The 26,141-nt window shown below is 39.5% G+C and overlaps 1 long non-coding RNA gene across 1 annotated transcript in view; it reads left to right on the top strand.

Annotated features, from left to right (window-relative positions):
- Positions 1-459: 459 nt before the first annotated feature.
- Positions 460-26,141, top strand: part of LOC128838867 (uncharacterized) — a 68,262-nt gene continuing 42,580 nt past the window's right edge. The window contains exons 1-2 of the long non-coding RNA XR_008445298.1: positions 460-616; positions 22,293-22,372. This is a non-coding gene — a long non-coding RNA (uncharacterized LOC128838867). The remainder of the gene's footprint in view (positions 617-22,292; positions 22,373-26,141) is intronic.

Genomic DNA, 26,141 nt, shown 5'->3' with positions numbered 1-26,141 from the left:
CCCCACTTTCAGCCAATGAAGGAGGTAACTGCTGACGCCATTCAGCATGCCTTGCTTTCCTTTGGTCTTTTTTTGCTTCATTCAAGAGGAAGTGGGGTCTTCCAACCCTACTTACAGAGGTGCTGTTAATTACCTAGCTCCTTTTATCTTTATTTATGACCTAGCATAAGCATAAATTCCATCTCTTATCTGTTTCTCATCAAGCTAAATTTCTGTCACTGTTAGTAACCCTGAGGATAGTCAAAACTGTAAAATTAACTCCACTTCAGTCTTTGAAAGAAAACAAAAAAGATAAAAACAGTCTCCTCAGGTCTTAAAGCCTGTGGTAGTTGATTAGTCCCTGCAGTAGGGAAAATTAAATTTTGTGGTTGAGACCCAGCATGCTTAGATGGTTTAATAATGCTATGGCCATCATCCAATGGCTCACAACCAAGAACTGAGGTACTTTCTGTTCTTTACTCCTTCATGCAACACCTGAAAATCCTGGGGCGAATCAAACAGCAAATTAAAGCTCAAAAAACTCTCACCTGCAAAACATGTATAAGGAACTCATTTTAATGCTTTCAGGCTGAAATCACTGGGACAAGAGCCCAAAAAGAATGACAAAGGTATCTTGGTAAGTTGTTAAAGCTCCTTTTTCAATTCTTTGTTGCTCCAACTGTGCTTGTATTTTAGTTTGTTTATTTCTGTTTCCAGTCCATATACCAGCCAGCAAAAGCCAAGTAGCTCACTACAAGTAATCAAATCACACAAAACGTTTCAAAAAGCCAATCTGTGATTATGAATGAAGCCATAAATGAAGGCCTGTTGCTGCTCAAATATAATTGTATATGAAATTTCTTTCTGACAGCTGACCCCCCTCTAGCACTCTACATTGAAACTTGATTAGAGCTATTCTTAAGAATCGAGTACAAATATCGTGGTGATTTGCATTATCTTATATGATGGTGTGAGACAATGTACCAGGTTGTCACTGTGAGTTACGATTTGTAGCCATTGTTTGCCACATGAAATATGGTTTTCAGTTACCAAAACCAGACGTGAAAATTGCAGTCTTTCTAAATTGAACTCAATATACTGTCCAGAAGATCATGAATATGACTTCAGTGGAGAGAGATGTTAAGACAGAAGGTTGGTTCTAGGTAGTAGATAGGGTTGTATGCCAGGGGGGGAAAGCAACAATTGTTCGGTTTGAAATAGAAATACAGCTGTTAGAGAGGAATTATATTGCCATTCACAGTACCCGTGAGACAAATTTGAAAGTATCATTTGTATGCAGCACAGTATCCGAAATCTGTGGTGTCAACAGTTTGACTTTTTAAGAATATGCTTTGTTGTCTTGTAAGAACACAGAATCTAGAACACAAATAGGAGGATGTTCTTACTCAGGCAGTTTTATAATCCCCTTTCAATATAGGACACTTTTAAATGACTATCCTGTCTTTTCTTTGAAAGAGTTTCCATGCTTTTTTAGAGATGGCACTGAACTCCAAATTTGACTATCCTTGCACTAGGTGGTGGGCCTTGAAACCTCAACTCCTAGAGTAATTTTCCAAAATGTCCAACTTCTTATCTTTATAATGGGGCTGAACCAAAACTCTGAATCTCGGCACTCCCCAGCTTTGAAGTGTTCAGAATCCTGGTCTGGATATGCATTTTGTGGCTTTCTACCTATTTGCGTACTTATATGGCCCCCATCACTGCTCAATGCTTTACTTTCTTCACTGGCTTTATCCTCACAACATTTCTATGAGGTAGCAAGGTACTATCATGGCAATTATATGGCAGGGAAACTGAGGCATGGGGAGACAAAGTGACTTGCCCAAGGTTGAACAAGAAATCTGTGGCAAAGCTTGGAACAGGTCTCCTGAATCCCAGTCCGGTACCTTAACTACAAGACCATCTTTCCTTCCCTTTGCTAATGTTTGCATAGTCTTTTCAGTTTAATCTCCTTAGCTTAATATTGAAACCACTATCTAAGCAAGCAGGAAGTGTTCAATCTTCTTGAGGTATGTTTTGTCCAGTTTAGGCAATGTTCTCTTAATTTACCCAGTCTCTTTTTTCTCATCTAGTTTTGGACCTGATGGAAACCTCAGTTTTCCTGCCAGCCAGAACAGCTGATGTTAAACACACACTCAAAGGCAATTGTTAGTGCAGTCATTCTTCAAACTCTCAGACCTATTGTAATGTGTTTTCAAAAGGGCAATTTGCATTCAGCCTAGAATGATGTCCAGTACATGCTTGCAACTTAACATGTGCCTGTTATGAATGAAGTATATACAGAGCCTCTTAAAATTCACCCAACATAATTAGATACACTCTGGTTCATCTAAATGTTATCCAAAGGCTAAGTATCTGAAGCTTTAATTGAAAAAGCTCATTAACTTTAAATACAGATAAAGTTGTAGGTAGGGTGAGGTTGGGGGGAAATCTTGGTGGAAATAGTAGATTGTCCATGAAGACCAAAAATAAGTGTTTGAGTCTAAACCTATTAATCTTAAAGTTGACTGCATATTTATGCTACTTCTGAAATGAGTCTGAGTATTTAATTAAAAAAGGGAAACTTGTGCATGCATGTTAACTGAATTCTACTAATTGGGTGCATGTTGAGCAAACATTAAGTACTTAAAAGTAAAGGAGTCCAAAATAAAGCAGTTGTATGATATAAGAACACAGTGGATAGGTCTTTGGTCAGGTCTATCTCCTAATTCTGTATGATGACATGTTCACATATGGTGTAGTAAATAATAGCCCCTGTTGTTGTAGGTCCTACTGACAGATAACATACCATTGCATGAAGGTGCATAATGGATATGAAGGTCATTATTGTGACCAATGGGAGTCAATATTGGGGGTTAAGTAATGCAGAAGGCAATAAGTATTCTAGGGCTAGATCCACAAAGGGTCTTAGGTGCCTTGCCACCCAGTAGAATCCACAGCCCTTAGTTAGGCACTTAGGCTCCCTATATAATATATGAGAGACTTAAGTGCCTAAGAATGGGATCCAAAAAAGCCAACATGCTGAGCGGGGAACTAGCTATGCTAATCAATAGCAGATGAGGCGGAGGAGAGGGGTGTGGCCTAACTCCTGCCTTTCTCAGGGAGTTAGGCAACTCTCTCCACGCTGAATTTAGATTCCGATGTCTGTTTGGGATTCTGAGCTATCAACCCTCACCTAGAGATAGGTGCCCAAACTGTGTAGGTGTGTGTGTTTTTACAAGAAATGCTTGGTGGGGAGGGAAAGGAGTCCTCTCTGAAATATTTACTTGAATGGTACAGCACCCAGCCAGGAGATAGGAGACCCAAGATCAATCCTTCCCTCTACCTGATGTGTAGAGGGGATTTGAACTTGTGTGTCTCACCTCTCTGGTGATTGTCCTGCCACAGGACTATGGGATCCCTTGAGGTGGATCTCTCTATATCTCTCCTGTTGAATTGTTGTGTTATAAATTAAATATGAATTAGACCAGAGCGAGAGAGAGTGACTCTACAGTTCAGTAGTTGGGGGCACTTGCCTAAGAGGTGGTAAACCTAAATTGAAATCCCCTCTTAACATCAGGCATCTGAGGGTGGGAATTAAACCCAAGTGTCCCACAGCCTGGGTGAGTTCCATAAGCACTAGGCTAAAGGTTATAAAGGAAGGCTATTGTGTGCTCTCTGGCTGTTTTGTTTGAGTTTAGGTGTGCTCAGAACATACCTACTGAATCAGGCCCGCAGGCAAGATAGATGGGGCAACACCTAGTTTGAGGATCATGCTGGCACTTAAGCATCAGATGCCTAGACTGAAATGGCTGCTCGCATACTCACTGGCAGAAACGTAGGCACCTAGGGAACTTTAATGGTAGAAACTTGGGTACCTAAGGATTTTAGCTGCCTATGGGGTTAGGTGGCAGCTGAGCAGGCGGTTTGAGGATCTCAGTGGTGCCTAAACATTGGACTTATGCACCTCAGACCATTAGTGGACTTAGCCCCTAATTCCTAAAGGGACACACCAAATACAGGACAACACATAGAGCTACCATATAACTAACCTGTGCTACAGTATGGTTAGTGCTAGCCAGTTCTGTTAGTTGACTTTCAGAAATATTACCCCTCCCCACTACAATGAAATGCTTTAAAAAAACAAAATATTTTAACATGTTTCTGTTTATGTGTGCCCATGCGTCTGTGTGTGTTACAGATGTAACAAGGAAATAAATGTGTAACTAAATTATAGTGGAGCACTAGCTGTGCTATAGTTAATGTTCAGACCAGCTTATACTAAAGTACTAACTGAGTGCTTTTGCTGGAAACTCTGAGATCCCTCTTCTTCCCCTCCCCAAGTCTCTCAGGGCAAAGTGGAGATGAGCATTAACCCACACTTTTACAGACATGATTATAGAGAAGGAAGGCAGGCACTCCACACCCTAGGACCTCTCTCTCCTCAGATTTGTTGAATGCAGTTGAGGAGATAGAAGTAGTTGCTTACTGACACTATGTGCCCCACGGGAGTCAGATTGGGAGCACATGCAGTACAGATGAAATGTGGCAAAAATTAAGGGACAAGTCTGCAGTTCTACTGGGCATGTGCATATATGGCTTCTATCTCTGCCAAATCTGGATGGGAATTTCACGAGAACAAAAGGTACCTTTCAGATCTGAAGACTCTCCCTCTGCAAAACTTCAAATCCCTGAGCCATTTCAGCTGTTCAAAAAATAGTTTATTAACATTGCCAAAATGATCAATTTTTCACTAGTTTCAAATGGCTTCCATGAGTTTTGTGAGAACAGGGAATGTAGAAAAAAGCTGCAGATCAATAAAATTCTCACTCCTTTAAATATACAGTCACTCCCATTGAAACAAAACAGAACAAATAAAATACCTCCAAAAGCTAGCCATCAGAAATAGATTTCAGATACATGCTAGAAGCTGACCTGTAACTGTAATATATTGTACTGATTCTATTACAAAACGAAGTGTGGTTTCTAAGAAGTCCTCAACATTAACCAGCTTTTCTTAAGCTTTTTTTTTTTTTTTGGTTTTCTTAGTAAATCAAAGCTAATAGAACAACAAAATTTCTAGCTGTGACTCTCTGAAGCAACAAATGAAAAGTGCTGCTACCTCTTGTCAGTTTACTGCAAGTCTCACAATATTTGACATTTTACTTAAAGATCCAGCTCCTGAAGACAAGTCGGTTTCATCAGAATCTCAGCTTTTATTTTTTCTTTTCTTTTTTTTGAACATTTCTAGCCCATCTGGTTGCAGAGATAAAACTTGAAAATGTGATATGAGAGCATGCTAAAGTCGCAAAATAAGAAGTATAATAAATAGGATTTTTAAGTTCTGAGATTTTTTTTTTAATCTCATGATTTTGGAGGGCCTGATTCATGATTTATGAATGTTTAGGGTTGGCCATACTTATATTCTTAATGTTTCCTTTTTGTTATTGATTTCAGTCTCCAGGAAAATATTGTACCTTTTTATAAAGTCATGCAATTTCTGTATTCCAAGTCCACGTCTTTTCAAAAATATTTTTCTGGTGATTCATATTTTGAGATTTTTAACAATGTTATGCTGTGCTAATATTTAATACATTTTCAGAAGTGCTGACGATCTGTAACTTCCACCTATTTTAGTAGGAATCTGCAAATCTGGCAATTTATTTAAGTACTCAAATACCAAGTTTGGTGCTTAACTTTGGGACCCAAAGTGTTATCTACATGGCCCCACCGTTCAGACTATGGGGGGTGCGAACTGCAGCACTGTGGACAAACTAAATACCTTTAACTTAGTCCTTCTTAAAGAGAACTATGTTGATGTGATCCTGGTACCTTTTTAGTTTTCACTCATAGAATCCACATGGGAGTTACAGCATAGCACATGAGTGGACGCTGCAATTTGTACCTCATAGTCCAAACTGCAAAGCCATGTAGACATAGCCTAAGTTTAAAAATTTGGATCATAATTTCCAGTAGAGCTTGGGTGAGTAGTGGAAAAAATTATTTGTATACACATTTGTTAAATCTGACTCATACAAATTTGGTTGCACCAAATCACGATTTTTTTTTTGTTTTTCCATGAATAGTCATGAAATGATTTTTATTCACATAAATGTTTAGAGAAAAGAATAAAATAGGGTGTATTTTTTTTATGAAGTTACTTGCTGAGTCTAATCTACATGCGCGCATGCAAAATTACTTGGTTGGAATGTTGCAAGAAAACGGGTATTCTTAAATCTGGTATCCATATAGGTAGCCAAATAGGGAGCTTTCATGAGCAAAAATGGATGGGAAAATATTTTAAATGTTCTAAAGTTTGCTTAATCTGTTTATGCCTGTCTTTAAAGCATACTCGCACTTCTTCATGAGAAATTCAATGCCCCAATACTTTCTTCAGCCACTGCTCCTGCTTATAAAGCTTTAAGTCCTCCAATCAGGGATGAGAAACCATAGCATGTGACTTAGGTGGCCATTTGCACAGACTGAATACTGGATTCAACTGCTTGCAGGAATGCTTGCTATGAACAGATTGTGAATAGCTTGAGGGCCAAACATTCATAAAAACCCTTTGTAATTGTTCAAATGATCAAAAATATCATAATTGTGATCAATTTGAAGAGAAAAGAGCAAACTCTAACATATTGACACAATGGTTATTTTCAGCTGCCTCAGTGAAACAGTGCTCGTCTTAGTAACTTTCCATTCTTTAATATTTACACAAAGTTTCTGAAGATATCACTTGGAGATAAACATCCAGTCCTCCTCCCTCTTGGAAGATGGTTTATTTCTTCAATTAAGATGCAGGTTGAAAAGGAATGGGGTGTGATATTTACATCCCTTGAGGCAAATGTAACACAACACTTAGCAGTTTTCCCTAAAGGTAAAAGCTTTACGTAATCAGGCCAGGAATCACCCCACCTCTACCATATGCTAGAGGCTTTAAGATCCAGAGTACACATCCTTTTTTAAAAAAAAAAAGCTGACTTTGGAAAACTTTCCCTTCAGCCAGTCAGTTATTCTGACAAGCTAGTAATTAGCACTAAAAAGCACATGGTCCTTTCTTTTTTGACAAAACTTTCAATCTTGACTGCTGAAAGCATTGCGTGAGAGGGATTGATTTGTGTAAATCGTCAAAAAGTTATTTTTTGCAAATGGCTTACGTTTATTAATGCATGTACTTCAAACAGAATCTTCCTGCTTTCCAAAGTAGCCTGTGGGAAGGTATTTTTGAAGGGCAGGGGATGGTTTGAAATCGCAAGGTATACTTCTTTTCCCAATTTTAAAGTAGCACTGAGAAAATATCTATATATTGGACCATAATCCATTCTCAGCATCTTAAAGTATGACTGAAGCACAGTGCTGTCTCAGTAGCAGCCCCACTAAGGGTATAAATTACAAAGGCATTTATTGATGGTGGGTTTAAATTAGGCTAGTTGCAGATCTGTTATAAATCATGATGGCATGTGCTAAATTTGCATACTGTGCTCCACCTAGTTTAACCTCCTACAGGGGGTAATGACAGTGGAAAAGAAAGATGACCAGGGATGGAGGAAAAGGTGAAAGCAGGTTGCTGGCTCTGAGTGATTAAGTGGTATTAGATCTTGCTTGTGACTTCTCTCTACCATGATTATTGAACAGCAAGGAAGTCTTCTTTGAAATTGAATGAGAGGTCCTTGCCTGGTTATTCTGAACTCTCTGCCTTGTCAGAGAAAGCTGCTAGATGTGTTGCATATCATCCTGTGAAACTTTGTTAATACCAACCTATTGATTTTCAGTCTGGTCTTTGCACAATAAGAGAGCAATGTAAAACAATCTTGAAGTACAAGGAAAATCCAATCTACTGGATTAAACTAATAAGTAGACCTGGAGGGTAGACTGGTTCTATTTAGGAACATAGGACTGGAAGGAACTTCCTGGGTCATTCAGCCAGTTCCTGTCATGTACTATCAAGCTCCATCTTAAAACTAGTTAGATTGTTTGCCCCCCTATTCCTCCTCTTGAAAGGCTGTTCCAGAACTCCTCTGATGGTTAGAAACTTCTAATTTCCAGACTAAATTTATTCAGTGCCAGTACTTGTGCCAACATTGTCCTTTAGTTTAAATAACTTTCTCTCCCCCTAGTGTTCACCACAATAAATTTAGAGAGAGCAATCATACCCCTATATGTTTGTTCAACCTAATACCAATAGCTGGTTAAAGAGACCCCTCCAGTGATCAGACTGTCCTAAAGTATGCAGTAGGGCTGTCAAGCAATTTTTAAAATTGTGATTAATCGCACTGTTAAATAATAGTAGAATATCATTTATTTAAATATTTTTGGATGTTTTCTACATTTTTAATGTATTTATTTCAATTACAATACAGAATACAAAGTGTACAGTGCTCACTTTATATTTTTGCATTCATATGTCCTTTCATGCTTCAACCACCATTCCAGTTGACATGCGTCCATTCTGCTCGATAACAATCCAAAGCAGTGCAGGCTGACGCATGTTCATTTTCATTATCTGAGTCAGATGCCACCAGCAGAAGGTTGATTTTCTTCTTTGGTGGTTCAGGTTCTGTAGTTTCTGTATTGGAGTGTTGCTCTTTTAAGACGTCTGAAACCATGCTTCACACCTCTTCCCTCTCAAATTTTGGAAGGCATTTCAGATTCTTAAACCTTGGGTTGAGTGCTGGAGCTATCTTTAGAAATCTCACATCGGTACCTTCTTTGCATTTTGTCAAATCTGAAGTGAAAGTATTCTTAAAATGAACAACGTGTGCTGGGTCATCATCTGAGACTGCTATAACATGAAATATGTGGCAGAATGTGGATAAAACAGAACAAGGGACATGCAATTCTCCTCCGAGGAATTCAGTCACAAATTTAATTAACACTTTTTTTTTTTTTAATGAGCATTATCAGCATAGAAACATGTCTAGAATGGTGGCCAAAGCATGAAGGGGCATACGAATGTTTAGCATATCTGGCACACAAATATCTTGCAATGCTGGCTATAAAAATGCCATGCAAAAGCCTGTTCTCACTTTGTGGTGACATTGTAAATAAGAAGAGGACAGCATTATTTCCCATAAATGTAAACAAACTTGTTTGTTTTAGTGATTGGCTGAACAAGAAGTAGGACTGAGTGGACTTGTAGACTCTGAAGTTTTACATTGTTTTGTTTTTGAGTGCGATGATGTAACCAAAAAAAATCTACATTTGTAAATTGCATTTTCACGACAAAGAGATTGCACTACGGTACTTGTATGAGGTGAATTGAAATACTCTTTTATCATTTTTATAGTGCAAATATGTTTAATAAAAATAATATACACTTTGTATTCTGTGTTGTAATAGAAATCAATATATATGAAAATGTAGAATAACATCCAAAATATTTAAATTTCAATTGGTATTCTATTCTTTAACAGTGCAATTAACTCAACAAAATTAATTGCGATTAAAAAAATTAATCATGATTAATCGCAGTTGTAATCATGTGAGTTAACTGCGATTAATCGACAGCCCTACTACACATATATAATGATGGGTTCTAAATTAGCAGTTACCACTTGTGACAGAATGCAGGGAGTGAACAGGTGAGCCTGCATTTTGATCACTTAGATGCTACTTGCTTCCAGATCAAGCTGAGTGCGGTAATTATCTAATTATGCGAGTGGGCTGGGTGGGATAACAATTCAATTAGCCCATCAACCCAAGTCTACTAAAGAGGCATGGGAAAGACATGCCCGGGGAAGAGTAAGAGGGCTAGCTGAGCCCAGTCACACAGAGGCCTTAGAGGAGGCAGACCTCGGGTCCTGAAGAGAGAGAGACGAGCACTGTAGATATTGTAAACAAACTGTTCCCTGGTGACTGTAATGATATTGGTGGAGGGAACTTGAAATAAAAGGTCAGTGAGTGCACACCTAGTGGAATCAGTGCTGTTTCTGTGAGGAGTGAAGCCATGCCCTGTTACACCACTTAAGAAAGATCCTGAAGTCCATTGTGGATAGTCTCTGAAAACTTCAGCTCAAAGTGCAGTACTGGTCAACAAAGGCAAACAATGTTAGGAAAGAGAGAGAAAATATCATAGTTGTGATAGCCCCATCTCAAAAAGAATATAGTGGAACTGTAAAAGGTACAGAGAAGAGCAACAAAGATGATCAAGGGTATGGAACAGCTTCCACACAAAGAGAGACTAAAAAGACTGTTCAGCTTAGAAAAGAGGAGACTAAGTGGGGGAGGGAGGAAATATGATAAAGGTCTGTAAAATGGTGTGGGGAAAAATGTGAATAGAAAAATGTTGTTTACCCTTTCCCACAATACAAAAAGCAGAGATCACCCAATGTAATTAATAGGCAGAAGGTTTAATACTAACAAGAGGAAGCACTTTTGCACACAGTGCGCAACAAACCTGTAGAACTCATTGCCACAGGATGGCCAAAAGTATAACTGGATTCAAAAAAGAGCTGGCTAATTTCATGGAGGATAGATCATTTAATGGGTGTTAGCCAAGATATTCAGGAATGTGACACTAAATCTCTACCAGAATATAGGAGGAGAAGATGGGTGAATCACTCCAATTTCCCTGTTCTGTACACTCCACTGAAGCTCTAATTCTGACCACTATCAGAGACAGGATATTGATCTAGATGGACTATTGGGTTGACCTAGTCTGGTAGTTCTCATGTTCTTAAATCTTCCTCAGCAAATACTAATAAAAAGTGGAGGTGCTCTGAAAAGTGATTGTGAAAACAGTGCTGCTTTTTATTTTAGTCACTTTTCTCACCATAAATGCTGTTCAAGATGCAAATTAATGAGTGATTTATGGAGCAAAGTGGTAAATTGAACCATATAATAAACAAAACAAAAAGGACAGATGACCTATTGCTTGTTTAAATCAGTTGAGACTACAGTCATTGAGCCAAACTATGATCTCTGATGCACATGCACAGGTGTAATAGGCTTCAGTGGGAGTTGCTTGTGTGTATCTGAAGTTGCAATAAGGCCTTCATGCTTCAGGGGTTGATAACAAATGTAAACCAGGTGGTGATGAGTTCAACAAGTTGGTTTCAAATCAGTTATTCTTTTTTGCAGCCTGCTGCAGGAGCACATTTTAAAAATAAACCATATCTTTCTTTAATTACCATTTCTGAATGGAAACAGAAACACAGGATATGGGCACCAGAGTAGTAGTAATAATAACTCATAGTCTCAGAAGGAGAGAGAAAAATGGTAGAATGTAATATTGATCTGAGGGGGAGAGAGTCTGTTATACTTGATAACTTTGGATGGGTCAACCTGGTTGGCTTTGAAAAAGAAAGGAAATCATGAATGAGCCAATTAAGTGCATTATGCTCCATGGTTCGTGGAGAAAGGTAGTTCTGAATTTGTGGACTCAGACTACTTTTAATGCTTTCTTAATCAAAACCAGCTGTTGGCTACATAGATTTAAATGGGTGAATACATAGCAAAAATAAAATGTGAAAGGCAGAAATATAGTAGAGAAATTTTCTCTCTCCAGTTCTATAGCAGCAGTACACTTGGTTGGCTATTCATACAGTACACAAAATATGGTAAGTTGACCCTACAATAAGATGTCACTATGAATGTTGTAGTAAGAAGCCCTTTTTTGATCCTGGGCATGTGCTCTGTGTATCATGAGCTCCCAGACTAGTGCTGTAGGCAACTCCAAACTCTAGGGTCTACAGACTTCCTAACCTTTGATGGGTTCCCAATAAACACTCACTTAATTAAAAATGATTCTTTCTGAGGGCTGGCAGGAGATAAAGAATGCAAATCCCCTAGGCACTACACTTGGACTTCAGTTACAGTATGAATATAAAGAATATCTAAGTGATGCTTCTACAGGATAGTCCAAAAGTACAAGATAGAACACTCAGGGTCTAGGATCCAAGTTCGTTCTTTAAGACAACCCTCTTTAGGTAGGAGAGAGAGAGAGAGAGACCAAAGCCTGTGGTTTTACTTTGAATACCAGAGACTTAGTTGTCATATTAGCGGCTCCTTTGACCTCTTCCTACCATCTTGGTGTGCTGTTGGTCCAGCTGCAGTTTGGATTCTGCTCCTATGGACAGTTCCTCATCCTAGCATCTTTGTGTAAGGTTCCTCCCACACCTTGTTCCCAGCCAAATGTTCTAAACCTACTCAAAATCTCCCTGTCCCTCCAGCCTTCAAAAGAACATTTACCCTCTCTCCCAAATACACTTCTACCCCGATATAACGCTGTCCTCGGGAGCCAAAAAATCTTACCATGTTATAGGTGAAACCGTGTTATATCGAACTTGCTTTGATCCACTGGAGTGCACAGCCCTGCACCCCTGAAGCACTGCTTTACCACGTTTTATCCGAATTCGTGTTATATCGGGTCACATTATATCGGGGTAGAGGTGTATTAAAGAAAATGAGCTTTGTACCATGCCTGACAATGGGGATGAAGAATGTTGTAGTTAAGTCACTGGACTTGAACTCTAAAGACCCTGGGTTTCCCAGTTCTGCCACAGGCTTATTTTGTAGCCTTTGGCAAGTCACTTAATCTACCCAGTGCTTCACTTTTTGGGCATAATGCTTCCCTACTTGATAGCAATGTTGAGGATAAAAGTAATGCAAATACTGAGGTGCTCAGCTACTGAAGTGATGAGGATTCTATAGGCACATGGACTAGAAACATTTGACTGTTCTACCTGCACACATGCAACTTCTAGAGTTGTGTGTAAATAGTATTTAGCTTTCCATTCTCTTCCTGGCTCTGTCACTGACTCTCACTGTGTGGCCTTGGTTAAGACAGATTTACTATTCTGACTGTTTCCCCGATAGCATTATGACCTCCATTTTATACACTCCCCTCTCAAGGGTGTTGTGAAGTCTGTGCAGTGCTCTGAACACATAAAGTGCAATAATGATGCTAAGTATTATTCAGTGTGTATGTAAGCAGCATGGTAAACGTAATAGTATAAACCAGGGAACATTACAAATACTACAAACACAGCTAGAGCCAATAAATATAATCCTTAGGGCCAGATCCTGCATTCACTGAAGTCAGTGAGAAAAAGATTGAGAGAAAGTGGCATTTAAATAAAATTGAGAATTACTAACAATTAGGCTGTATTTTGATATCCATTTGCATTTTTTTTCCTGACTACCTTGCGATAAAAGCATTTTTAACAGACTACTGCTTTGTATCAGTCGTCTATGTATGTATATTTAGGCCATTGCATCATACACAATTTAAACAAAAAACAAAAAACAACCACCTCCCTCCCCCTACAACACACAAGAAAGCCATTTTGCATGTTAGACAAAATTGTGCTGGGCATATGCCATTCCCCTGATCTTGACCACAAACTGAAACAGCAGCAGCTATTACACAAAAGGCTGATTTGAAGGTACCCACCATCCTTCAGGAAGTTATTGGAAACTGTAACCTCAGTTCAAAACATTCATTTCACTTTAAGTCTCAAACAATGCACGGGGATGAATGTCTCAATAACAATCACTGAGAACACTTATCTACTTCCAAGTACTTATTATCCATTTGGGAATATGTAAGCCACAAACATTGAGAGTGCATATTTATTTTGCAGAAATACATGCCTTGTAATCAAAATATGTTTTTATCTACCTGACAAGATAAAGAGTTTTTCCTTTTTTCTTTTTCTTTTCTTTTTTTTAAGGCAGCTACTAAAGGTTTAAAATAAAACCACATCATAAACTCCATGTTATGTTGTCATCTCTCCTCCCAGAACTTCGGTATTGTGGAAATAGTTGCAAGATCATTATCATGTCCTGGCTCCGATCTTTCACCAGTGTAAATCAGCTGTAACTCCACTGGAGTCAATGGGTAGGGCTAGCTGACAATTTCCTGTTAATTTTTTTTTTTTTTTTTTTGCAGGACAACTGAGGTTATGCAAAAATGTTTTGCATAAAGTGCCTTGTTTTCCCCGTCTAGCTTTCAGTTTAAAAATACAACAAAACAAACATTTTTTTTAGCTGAAAAGTTGTGGTTTCCAGCAGGGGAAAAAAAATATTTTTGGGAGTGATAATGGTGGGGTGAGAGGGTTGACAGTCAAAATTTTCCACTGAAAGTTTTGACCAAAAAGGAAAAATTTACATTTTCATCTAATTTTTTTTTGGAGGGGGGGGGGGCATTTTTGGACCAGCTCTATCAATGGAGCTAACAGCAATGGGAATTCAAATGAGGCCCCATATCAGTGTCCTCCTAACTGACATTTCTTATTATGTTAATGACATTTTCTGTCCTAGAAAATGGCTACGGATAAACTCTTCTATTATTCTTCTGGATTCTAGGCTTCTGTGTATCAGCACATAGCTTCAGTCCCTTCTCACAAATGGTGTGCTGAAAACACATGCACTCTCTCACAATTCCAAAGCATACTGGAATACACAGAACACAGCAGCAAACCGTCATACCCATATCTTTTCAATGTCTTCTGTGGACATGCTGCTGCTATTACTTTACCTCCAGCATTAGAACTAGTCAGTTATTGTGAGCATGGCAGCTGTAGGATCCAGATGTACAGTCTCTGGAATGAATCTCCCCAGTGGTGTCAGTTGGCTATCACTTTCCCTTTCTTAGTTTTCTCAACAGTTCTGATGTGGTGGTGCTGTACATCACGCCAGGTTTATCCACTTTCAGACAGTTTTCCTGTAACTGTGGTGAACTGACTCACTGTGACATGTTTTTGATGTGGGAAAGGAACAAATTACACACAAAGAGTCTGCTTCTCCTGTTGCTTACGCTTTTTTAACTCTATTGACATGAATAGAGTCAGCCCTGATTTACTCCACTGAGAGCAAAATGTATTACAGCCTTTTAGCCAGCAAAGCAAAATGTTTTCCCCTTGTTTGTGTATATTGTTTTAGAATGTTTTAGCTCTAAATCAGCTTGTCAAATTTACTGTAGTTGCCATTGACATAGATTCGGGTGTACTAGAACTGACTCAGGTGGCTAATAAAGTTTCTTGCCATTGTGTTATATAGTATATTGTGCACTTGTTTATAAAGTCCTCATTGTAGACTGTTTATACAATAGTCCCATTGTTTGTGGTTTTGACCACAGAGCATCCAGGGGTTTCTATGGCTCCACTATTGAAGTGTTCAATCAATTCAATCACTTGCAAAATAGGAATCAGTTGCACCAGATTCTGATATGTTTTGAAACAACAAACACAACTTTTAACTGAAATTCAATAGGAGGGTATGCAATCTTTAGTTACTTTCAATTAAAAGCAGTAGTGCTGTGAATTTTGCGAATCTTGTGTGATCTGCTCCGACTAGACATACAGCTGAATTGATGGGATTACTGTCTGAAATTTGAAATGAGAGGACATAGCTAATCTGTATCCCAACTTCACCATCTAAGTAGAAAGTCGAAAGTAAAATGAAAAGAGAATTGGTGTTTGGTTGTAAATATATACCAGCCCCTAGATCTACAGGACTGGTTCCTTTCACTATACAGTGGCCAATTCTGCTTCTAAAGCAAGTACATCAGTACAGCCAATGACTAACATGAAAGAATGACTTATTCCGCTCCCATCACCGTACTGTAAAGTGAATCAGACTGAAGATTAACTCAATTTAATGTTCCCAAATGCATAGTCAGAGGAAATCTAACAATACTTCAAAATCCTGCCAAGGAAACCACACTTCTTACCTTTTGGCTTAAAGGAAAGGGCATCTCAGCACAGCTTGTTAGCCACTCGACATCATGTCCCTAGAATTGTTGCCCAGCTCTTGGAGCAAGGGTGCAATTTTGAACATGGTGTTTGTGGCAGGGATTCCAGCCTGAAACATGGATGCATAAGGCAATATGGATGTTTTATTGCTAGCCTATTTCTTCTCTAGATTAACTTTTTGACACTCAATTTCTGGGACCAGAATAAGTTTTGATTCTTAAATCTAGCAAAGTACAGAGTGGAGACATTGTGTCACTCTAAAAAGTAAGGGGAAATTCAGAGAGTTTATGAAAAATTATATGTATTTCAATGTTATAGGATTGTTTAGATATTAGCTGAGCATGATAACTGTACGATTATGATCAGGGCCACCGACAGCGGGTTTGGGCTCCAGTGAAAAATTTTTTTCAGGCCCCCCAGCAAGGGCGGACTGGCTAAACAGGACTAACGAGAGGGTGGGGGGAAGCCGAGCCCTGGGCCCCCTTCCGGACCACCGGGCCCCGGTAATTTGTACCGGCTTTCCCCCCTCTCGTCGGCCCTGATTATGATAACATACAATCTTACACAATATAATATTTTTATTTATTCAAATGGCAAAACTTAAGCAGTGTGGTCTAATAGCTAGAGCACTAAATTGGGACTTGGGAGATCTGGGTTCTATCCCCGGCTCTGCTGTTGCCCTGTACCATCTTCTCTTGTGCACATGTCAGAACTCTGACCCATATCCTGAACTGGAGGATAGCCTCTGCATCAAAGGAGACTAGGTGTTGTAAACCACCCTCCACATGTCAAATTGAGCACTCTTCTACCACGTAAGTCTGCAATGCTCAGACAATGTCACCCTGCTGGGTTTTTACGCCAAACTATGTGGGAAGTGGAGATGATGGCAGAAACCAAAAAAAGGCCTATTACTAGGGAGTGTACTCTTGCGAACGCTTTTAAACATCTGTAAGAATGATCAGCTGATCCGTCTTGGCACAGGAAGTTTTTATCTATGCAGACAACCTATGCATTACTGCCCATGCCAAGGATTTTACCCAGATTGAAGCTATGCTGACATCAGAGCTGTCTGGGCTCTCATTCCATTACACTAAGAATCAATTGCATGCCAACCCAGCCAAAATGCAAGTGAGTCTCTTCCATCTTTGGAATCATGAGGCCAATAGACAACTCAGCATCATCTGGAGTGGGGTATCAATTACCCACTGCTGGAATCCTGTTTACCTTGGAGTGATTCTAGTCTGCATGCTCTCCTTCAAGGCACATGTGGAGAGGACAAAAGGCAAAGCTAGTGCCTGGAATAGCATATTCAGGAAGGCTGCAAATTCAAAATGTGGAACTAACCCAGCAACGCTAAGAGCAACCACACCTGCACTTTGCTATTTAACAGCTGAATTCGTGTGACCAGTGTGGGAAAGATCAGTTCATGCAAAGAAGTGGACCCTGTGCTGAATGACAGCTGCTGCTACATCACAAGATTGTCTAAAACCAACAAATGTGAAAGGCCTATATATACCTATGGGAATTGCTCCACCGGATATCAGGAGAGCAGTCAGAAGTAAAATAGAATGATTATGACAGGTTGAAGATACCTAACATCCACTACATGGCCACATGACAGCAGTTAGCTGCCTGAAATTGCAGAAAAACTTCCCAGCAGAAACAGAACAGTTTAAAAAATAATCACTGACTGCTACATGACTTGACATGTGGCACCCAGGGCCACGCCTTGAAATACATCAGCGTTGCCAGATACCTTCACACTGGGGCAGAGAAGGATTGGTCAATCTGGAGATCTGTAAATTGCTTCCAAACAAGAGCTGGCAGGTCAAAAGTCAATCCGAGATAGTGGGGCTACCCCAATGCCCCAGCCACATGACTGCGATGGAACACAAACCATGGAATGTCTGTTGGCCAGCCTGCTCCTGAAGGAAACATGCAGAATGGAAGAGCTCACCGGGGCTACAGTCTAGGACATGTCATGTGCCTGACACCTGAAAAACCTATGGTTGTGGTGCAAGGACACGAGAAGACTATGCTGGGTGACATTGAGCAAGTCCGTTTAACCCTTTGTTGCCTCTGTTTCCCCATCTGTAAAATGGGGATGATATGTGCTTCCCTTTATTAGCTCTTTGAGATTTACTGACTAGAAGTGCTATATAAGAGCTAGGTGATGAGTTGAGATATATGGATAGATATAATATAAAATTTCCTGAACTGAACCATCCTGTAGCATATTTTATCTAAAGTACAATGTGTTTAGAAACCTATGGGCTGTTGGGAAGACAGTGGGTTCAGAGGATAAGAGCCTCACTTCTGCTCTGGCCTCTACGCTGCATAAAATGTCTGGAGTGGCATGAAGGAGTCCTAAAAGCCCTGCATCTGGCCAGGGCAGAATTCTTCCAGTGCAGGCACGGTGGAGGCCAGCTGTACAGCTGTCTTCCAAGGACTCCCTCACAAACCTTGGTGTAGGACATGTGCTAGGGCATGGCCGCAGCACACAGCGCTGTGGTCCACAAGGCAACCCTGGCAGGTTGTTGTAACTTGGGTCCCCAGGGCTGTTTTAATTGTTCTGGGGACCACTCTAGCCTCTGGAGCAGCCCAGAATTGAGGAGGGCACAACAGTGACTTAGTCACCATAGCCCTTCTACTCCCGGTCTGAGAGTTTGGCACAGCACAGAATCATGCCTATGTATGTTGCTTTCTTCTAAAAAGCGCTGTAATAGTTTGCTAATAAAAGGACAGGGAACACTGATGCTTTTCTTTGAATAGTTTGTCATTCATGTGACAGTGATAACTGTTCAACTTGACTTTAGGGCAGTGTCTCACGAATTCCCTAGGGAATTATGACTGCTGTTCTCTCCACCTCCTGTTGGTTGTTTTTCTTGTTGGTTGTTTTACTTTGTTGTTGTTTTACTTTTTTGATTAGAACCAAGTCCCCAAATTCAAAATTTGTGGAAAATTGGGAACCGGATCTTGATGTAGACTATACAGGCTGGCAGTCACTTCTGAGTTTTACAGAAAGGTCCTTTTGTAGTCAGTGAAGAGCACAAACATTACTATGGCTGTTAAGGAATTCGTAATAAGAATTCTTTTAATTGTTTAATTATCTCTTGGGTTACAGCCCAACAGAAAGACCTGAGCAGTAAAGTCAAATGGTTATGATTGTAGGATTTTTTTTTTTTTAAATCCCCATAAAATGTCATCTCCAAGAGTTCTCAATTTGCTGGGCAGGCCCAGAAGATAAGAGTGGGTTCCTTTCCACCATACTCATGCCAACATGCTGGGGGAAAGTTGGCTTTCCACTTGTTTGGAAAGTGAGGTGTGTGGAAGAAACTCACCAAACTTTTCCACTGACATTCCTCCCAAGCTGGTGAACGTGCAGTGCTACATGCATTCTGGAAACATTGTATGTTTCAAAGGGAAAGCGCACAGAATGCAAAAGTAGAAAAAAGGAAAATGAGAAATTCTGGTTTTACTTTTTTCCCTCACTAACAACATTACTTTCTCTCTCTGCATTTTAAAAAGACCAAGGGAGAAAATAGAGGTTAGATTTATTTTGCTGAGAATTAACCCTTCACTGCACCACATCCTTTGATAGTGCTCTTTAGCTCAAGATTACTTCCTCCAAAGTTTTTGTCTCGTCTTCAACCGCCCCACTTCCTTACTTTCAGGTCCCCAAATCTTTCTGATTCTGGACCTTCCCTGTCTGTTTTCAAGGTTCTCTCTTCCCTCCTCTGTCTCTCTCTCAATCTCATTTCCTGTGACTCAGCCAAGTACCAAAAAGTGTGACACATCTTTGATAGATCCTCCCTCCCCCAGCAAATATTTCCTACTATTCCCACTGTGGAACCTCAAGAAACCTAGCCTTTTCTGCTCGGCCAGCTGCTGTTTTCCAATCTTTAACCCTGGGTAGTCATGAAAGACATAATAAAGAGGAGAGGAAAGGAGACTTCAAGGGGTTCAGATAACTTCAGATTAGTATCTGACATTTTGGGGGCTTATCCAAACTAATTCAAGGCTCTTAATTCTTTGAGTTTCACCAGCACTAATCCTGACTATTCTTCTACTTGTACTGGATCAACACTTGTGATGCTATCTTCCTGCTCTTTCCTCCCTTTCACATTGCCCCTTGCACAACATGCTACAGCTTGGTTGTAGGGTTGTTCTACTGTTTTTAAGATAAGCCACCATAACCTTAATTTTATGTCTTATGAACAATCACATCCAATGGTATGACCATTAAGATCCCATAGCTCTTTGTCTAAGAGGAAGGGTGGTATTTCTGGTTTTCTGGACTTGTTTTAATTTGTTGGGTTACTTTCCACCTATCTAAACTCTCCATGCTTTTTTTCCATCAGTAACGGCATTCCTCTCGTCTTTGTACTGTACGTTGCTTGGTTTTGTTGTTGTGGCATTGGAAGCTGCTGTGTTCCATGCCAGCAGTGGTATTTGCAGTGATCGTTATATGTTCTCCACTTGCCTTATAAAGGGTGTGTGGGGGGGAGGGACTTAATTGATACTTAAAAGTTCCTTAGAGGAAAAGTGCTCTAGAAATGCAACATAACTTTTAGATATAAAGCAGGCTCAGGTCATACCAGAACGCTCTGGGACACTGTTTTGGAACTTTTCTGGGGAGCCAGAAAGGTGTTCCGATACTGTGACAGTTCCAGAAGTGCATTCCAGCACTTACTTTATTGCAGCGTGAGAGTCCTAAAAAAAGGAACTCTCGCGCTCCATTCCCCAGCCCTATGGACCATAACCAGCTCTGACACCCTAGCTGCTTCAAGCAGCAGAGAGCAGAATTATGGCCTTAGGCCCTCATCAGTTAATTCTCATAAGTTAAATGTAAGTTAAATTTTTCTGTACAGAGTTCTACAAGATTAGTTTTCTGTGTCTTTTTAAATCTCTTTTGCCTGTAAAATTTCTACATCTGGAACAAAAGAGAGCCCCCTAGCTTCATCCTTTCCCTCTGAAAAGGATCATCCCATGTGTGCGTGTGGGGAGAGGCATGTTTGTAATAAGTGAAGGAAATAGTTGGGGTCAGCTAGGGCTGTCCGAGACAGTCCAGATGAAATTCAAACAGGGAATTGTGGTGGTGATTTTTGAGAAAGTTGGGTGATGGAACTTTCAAAATGAACAGTCTGTAATCTGGGTTTGGCTGAAACATACCAGAAAGCTTAGGTCAGACCTGCAAGGTTCATTGCTCCTAAATCTATATGATAGGGAATTGTTGCCGGCTCACTCTTTTTTCCTGTTTACTGAAGCACTGTAACTGCATGTTGTGGAGGGGACACAAACCTCTTTGGGATACTTCTGATTTTTTGTACACTTAATTCAATAAAAAAACTATTTTAAAAAATGCATATGGTAGTAATTGTCTAGCAAAATGGTTTATATCTAGAAATAACTGGCAGACAAAGGAGGAAAAACTGGGAACAATCCAGACTCCAAGAACATTCCCAAAGGACAATATTTGCAACAATAGGAAGGATAATATAGTAGAATGACAGGCATAAACCAGAGTTGCACTGTACTCTTTTTTTAAACTCTGTTATCAGTTGTCCTAAGATCTAAATTCTGTTTGAGATGTGTTTTATTTATAAGCATGAAAACGATTGACAGATTTAAATGAAGGGTAGGTGTGTGTCAGATTCTTGGCAAACGGTTGATACTGCAGCTCTTGGGTGGTGTCAGGGAGAGAGAGAACACAGTCCTGAAAGGACCTCAGCACCACGAAAATTCCAATCATAACCCATTACCCCAAGCTTGTTTGTTATGTCTCTATAGCTCTTTTAAAATAAAAATAATCTACCCACATATGCAACATGCTATAGATTAGCTAGCTTCGTGTGTCTAACTAAAAAGAGTTTGTGTGTTCTATTGTCTCTGTCACACAGATTGTGTTAATTATCTGTCTCTGGTGTTACAAGGTTTTTCCTTCTCCTAATAGCAGTTTTTTGGTGTTTTATTATTTTGTTTTGTTTTAGGATCATGTTGCTGTTAAATTGAGTTAGCAAATAAGAATAGTCAGACAAAATTGGTAGTGTGCTTAGGCAAATATTTGTGAGATGCTTGCTCTCAATATTTTTATTACAAGAGGGGCTCCATTTTTGTTGTTGTAAGAGAGGGCCAGAGAATAGTGAGCGTGTCTGCAGATTTTCAGAAAGGCAGTTCTCTATGGGATACAATACACAGACAGTGAATACGCATGAGCACACACACACACAACCCCAATGTAGATAAGTTTAAAATAATAATATGAATAATAAAAAGAGCAAATAACACTTTGCAGACACCTAACACAGTATAGTTTACCCTGGCATGAACTGTAGTCTAATGATGGAATAATAACATTTGGCACTGGCCAGAAGATACAACTCCGCAACAATGGCTGCACTGTAGCCTGTGTGGTTTATACAATTGCCTAGTGCTTTACTTGGGACAAAGAATTTTAAAACAGAGGCAAATCAGAAAAAATAAATGAGCAGGTTCAAATTTACTGTAATATAAATATACATACACATTGTTGCAGATGTTATTCATTGGCAAATGCTGCCATATAATTATGCTGTGTGCTTCATAATATTTTAATGAGTTTTTTACTCTAAATAGCAACAACATGGAACAAAAAGACGCTATTTAGGAGGAGAAGTTTCCCCCCCACCACCCACTTTGGGAAAAGCTCATAACAGGTAATGTAAAATGTCAAGCACAAAAAAAAAAAAAAGTCTGATTCCAATAAAGTAGAATTGATTCTAATATGTGGATAGTTTCTGAAGCAGTGTTTTAAACAGTTCATTTGTGCTAAAGATTACAGCCTAATTCTGGTTGATTTTATTTAATTTTTGTATTCAGGGGTGGGGAGGAGAGGGAAAAGCCCTTAAGTGGAATTGTTGCAAGGATGCTATTAATATATTGTGCCAATTAAAATCTTGAAATAAATAACAAACCACTTAATATGTAATGTAAATGTCATGCTGATTTAAGCATTGTTATTTATAGATTATATCTCTTTGGAGGATGGATGGCGGTCAGTGGAGGGGTATTTTGCTGTTTAACTTTGCCAGGATGAATTTAATTGAAAACCAACAGAAGTTGGATAACCACTCAGCACTCAGTGTTTTCATACAAATGGCCTGTGTTAGCATTAGCAGATTTTTTATTTTTATTTTTCCCATAACTTGGCATATCCCCAGCTACCTAAGCAAAAACCCTAAAGCATGATAATCCACTTGGATTTCATTCTAACATGCCACCAGTTATGGGTTCTTTACACAAAACCTTCTGTGCTTTCTCTTTAAAAAGATTAAGTATAGGGACTGTACTCCCATAGCAGCCAGTGGGACTTTTGCCCTACATTACAGTCGAGTAGGATTGGGCCTTTAGCACAGATCAGTGAAATCAATTGAAAGAAAACAGCAAGGTATGTTCTTCAGGTCTGTATGTGACAATCCTCTTGACTTCCATTGAAATCAATAGCAAAACTCCCATTGATTTCTATAGGAGGAAATCAGGCCCCAAACAAAGTAAATTCTTCATATTTAGAGTTGCTTAACTGGAAAGTACAGAAGGTTTTGTGCTAAGGACCCATATCTGGTGTCATGATAGAATAAAATCCAAGTGCATTATTTTGGTACAAGATCATGTTCTGGGGTCGAAGACCCTTGATTTTCCCTTGGGAATCACATGCCCCACCAACAGAGCCACAGATCAGAGAGCTGCAGCATTTACTACATCAGGATCAGTCTGCCAAGTAATTTTTCTCATTTGTTTTTAAAAAGTACATAAAATTTCAGCAGATACTTGAACTGACAGATCAATGACATTCAGTCAAACCAAGATATACAAATTCTACTCTGGTTTATCACTCCCTGAAATCTCATTGAAGTCACTAGAAAGATCCACGATGTAGATAAGGCCAGAATTTGGCTCTTCATCTCTACAAACTTCTATATAGCGGCTAATTAAGGATAAAATCCTGAGTTCCGTTCCTTATCCAGAGCTGCACCGTGTGTAGGCACAGTCAGCTGTGTAGGAGGAGTGCAGAGTAGCCATGCAATAGCTGGGATACAGGCTGGATTGGCCAGCATTCCTTCTAGGCACATTCCCATTGAAACTTATGGGAGGGTATCCTGAGTGAATAAGACTTGACTAATATGAGAGCCAAATTTTAAATACACCTTTTAATCAAAGTAACCTATGAAATGGAGAGGAGTGAGAAGACGAGAGAAAAGCAAAGATGCAACAGAACAGAGAGAACTGTAAAAGTAAGTGAAGAAAGGCAATAAAGATTATTTTAAAACATGGTTCTGCCATCTCAGCGTTGTTTTCCCTAACCTATGTTGCTGTGCCACAGCACAAAGTATGTGAGACTTTGTATTACAATCTCCTAGTGCAGCATTCAGGTTTGATATCCAATACAAACAATACAGAAATCGGTACAGTGACTCTTGATTTCTGAAGTCAGAAAGCCTGCAGATCAGAGTTTACCTTGGAGATATGCAGCCTGTTTCCTAAAAAAGGAAACCTCCTTTGAGCACTTTAAGCCTGCTCATTTAAAAAACATCATTAAAAACACAGGCATGCAGAATACTCCTGGACCAGTCTGCGTTGAGCTTGCAGATTCTTTGCAAACATTCTTTCTCCTTGCCACTATCTTGTGAATGCACCAAACTTCTTCAGAAAGGCAATCTGTGTGTAGAAAGAGTGATTAGAGGGCTACAGTCATTCCCTATCCACTGGTACTAATTATTTATGGTGATAAGTGTTTCAAAGGGCTGATTCCAATTCTACTCCAGTTAAGCAGTAAATACACAAACCAAAAATGTAACAATGTCTGGGTATTAAAATTCAGAATTAGACTTACCTACTTCAATACCCACAACAGGACAGACTGGGTAGAGAGTACCCAATCGATTTTTCACAGAGCTGCCGTTGGGGTGTGTGTGTGCATATGCCATGAGAAGGATCATGAGCTAAATCCTGGGACACCTTACATGAGCGCTCATAAGTAGGGTCCTACCAAGTTCACAGCCATGAAAAATGTGTTGTGGACTGTGAAATCTGGTTTCTCCCCATGAAATCTGGTCTCTTGTATGCTTTTACCCTATGCTATACTGATTTTCATGGGGGGAGACCAATGTTTCTCAAATTCGGGGTCCTGATCCAAAAGGAATTGCAGGGGATCACGAGGTTATTTTAGGGGGGGATTGTGGTATTACCACCCTTACTTCTGTGCTGCCTTCACAGCTGGACGGCTGGAGAGCAGCAGCTGTTGGCCAAGCACCCAGCTCTGAAAGCAGCACCCCACCAGCAGCAGCGCAGAAGTAAGGGTAGCAGTACCACTCTGAAATGTTCCAAATCTTTGGAAAAGTTAGAGTGGCAAAATTAAACAATTACACTGTATTCTGCCAATCTAGAATTTTTTTGAATTTGGGAAGTTTTGGAAAGTTACAGAGTGGGTGGGAAAAATGGGGGAGAGGAATCAGGGGGGAAGGGGGCACCACCTTGGATATCATTCCTTGTATTATACTCAGTGGCAAAGGCTTTAATTTGTACGATTTTTGAAAATATATTTACAACAATATGGAAAAATTCTTCCATTTTTAATCTTCTGAAATGGAAACAGCTTGAAAATTATGAACCTTTTTTCAAAAAAAAATTTTTTTTAGACCAGTTTCAATGCTGATACCAGTGGAGCTGCCTCCAGGGGAACCCCTATCCTTGGCTGTTGGAAGCTTGTTGGTGTTAATAGCAGGGCTGAATTTTTTGTTCAGTGTTTTCTTTATTTTCAGGTTTTACTTAGTTTTAAGGAATAATGAATATTTTTCACTTTTGGAAAGCTCCTATTCTCTCTCTTACATGATGCTCTTTACTGGGATATCTTTGGGGTAGCCATGTTTACGCCCAGCCCCTTTCCTATGAATTATACAAATGAGGGCCAACAACACCATTATACCATGCCAAACCTTTCTTTTAATGCAGTGCATTTTACAGAGAAGCAATATTAGGACTATTTAGATCTTAAAATGTTAGTTCTCCTTTTTTTTCATATCCCTCCCCACGGATATCTGGATTGCCTTAGTGCTGTGAGTCCAACTCTACAGACAGAGAAAAATATTATTATAATGTTTTGGAATGTCTACAAGCTTTTTTGGAATAGCTTCTCTATAAATCAGGATGTCACTTTCTGGATTGATATCTCATTAGAATCCTCCTAGTGCTAAAAATTAATAGTGTGCCAACAATGAAAAGGCGTATCTCTCAAAAATTATCAAAACCACCTTTTTCATACGTGCACCTATCATGTGTATTAGTCTGGACTCTTCGAGAACTAGCTGGGTTTCCTACTGGGAATCTGCTCTGTGCAACGCTAATAGTGGTCCCATTTCTAGCACCATTGGATCAACAGATACTGGACATTAAACTTGTCACTGGTTGTGTGCATGGCTATTGATAGAT

Source organism: Malaclemys terrapin, chromosome 6, assembly GCF_027887155.1.
Source record: "Malaclemys terrapin pileata isolate rMalTer1 chromosome 6, rMalTer1.hap1, whole genome shotgun sequence".
NCBI lineage: Eukaryota > Metazoa > Chordata > Testudines > Emydidae > Malaclemys > Malaclemys terrapin.
Note: the sequence above shows the minus strand (reverse complement) of the source record. Positions and strands in the feature narration are given on the sequence as shown.